Source organism: Jaculus jaculus, chromosome 4 (assembly GCF_020740685.1).
Source record: "Jaculus jaculus isolate mJacJac1 chromosome 4, mJacJac1.mat.Y.cur, whole genome shotgun sequence".
Taxonomy (NCBI): Eukaryota; Metazoa; Chordata; class Mammalia; order Rodentia; family Dipodidae; genus Jaculus; species Jaculus jaculus.
This window is the reverse complement of record NC_059105.1, coordinates 123641909-123643080: the sequence shown is the minus strand read 5'-3', so window position 1 is coordinate 123643080 and position 1172 is coordinate 123641909. Positions and strand designations below refer to the sequence as shown.

General features: G+C 34.8%; 1 non-coding gene across 1 annotated transcript; it reads right to left on the bottom strand.

Annotated features, from left to right (window-relative positions):
* Window positions 1-380: 380 nt before the first annotated feature.
* Window positions 381-514, bottom strand: LOC123460535. Its single transcript, XR_006637079.1, has one exon. It is a non-coding gene; the product is annotated as a U11 spliceosomal RNA (small nuclear RNA).
* Between the last annotated feature and the right edge of the window lie 658 nt (window positions 515-1172).

Below are 1172 nucleotides of genomic sequence, written 5' to 3'. Positions count from 1 at the left end.
AATAACATGTTCCTGTTGTTATTTTTGCAGCTGTATTTATTTTACCTTTAATCTATGATCAAACAAAGTAATACATAGAGTATAAATGAAAGGTACTCCCAAATGTCCCAGAAAAACCTAGTAGTTGTATATACTGCTAGATTTTTTTCCCATGCATAAAATTAAATTATTTCTAGATTTTTTTATAACTTGCTCTTTAAAATTTTTTTTTGTCTTTTTAAAAACTTTTTTAAAATTTTTATTAGCACTTTCCATGATTATAAAAAAATCCCATGGTAATTCCCTCCCTCCCCCCCGCCATTCCCCTTTGAAATTCCATTCTCCATCATATTACCTCCCCATCTTTTAAATTTTTTTTTTTTTTTTTTTTTTTTTTTTTTAGGGGCGCCAGGACCAACAATCACCAGCTGCCCGTGTGCCAAAAAATTATGCTTCTGAAATCTCTTGATGTCGATTCCGCACGCAGAGCAACTGAATTGCCCTACGTGTGCCACTCACGACAGAAGCCCTTTTTATCTTTTAAATTTTTTAAATACATTATTCGTTTATTTATTTGAAAGTGACAGACAGGGAGAGAAAGAGAGAGAGCAAGAACAAGAATGAGTATGAGTGTGCCAGGGCCTCCTGCCATGGAAACTCTAGAAACATACCTCACTTTATGCATCTAGCTTTATGTGGGTACTGGGCAATCAAATCCATGATATCAGGCTTTGCAAGCAGCCACCACTTACCACTGAGCAATCTCCCCAGCCCAAACTTACTCTTTTTAATTTGCTGCTGTGCCTTGGAACACTTTTCTGTACAAATAGATTCATCCTATTGTTTTATAAATGGTTTATTTTGTCTTATTACTAGGGTTTGTGCAACAACCATGATCTATGTGAATCTGCCTTTGAGTATTTATTTCTTTAGGTTTCACTAGTATAAGTATCAATTTTAGTAGATATTGCAAAATTGTCAACACAAGAAATGCCAATTAGTACTTTCACCAATCTGAGTAACTGTTTCCACACATCCTGGGCTTCCACCCTTTTAAATCTGTGCCAATTGGAAGTGAAAATGCTATCTCATCATCATTTGAACTTGGCTTTTTAAACTCTGATTGAGGTAGAGTATATTTTCATGTCTGTTTCCTGTTTTTTGCTCCTTTTCTTGAACTGTGTGCATCTTTT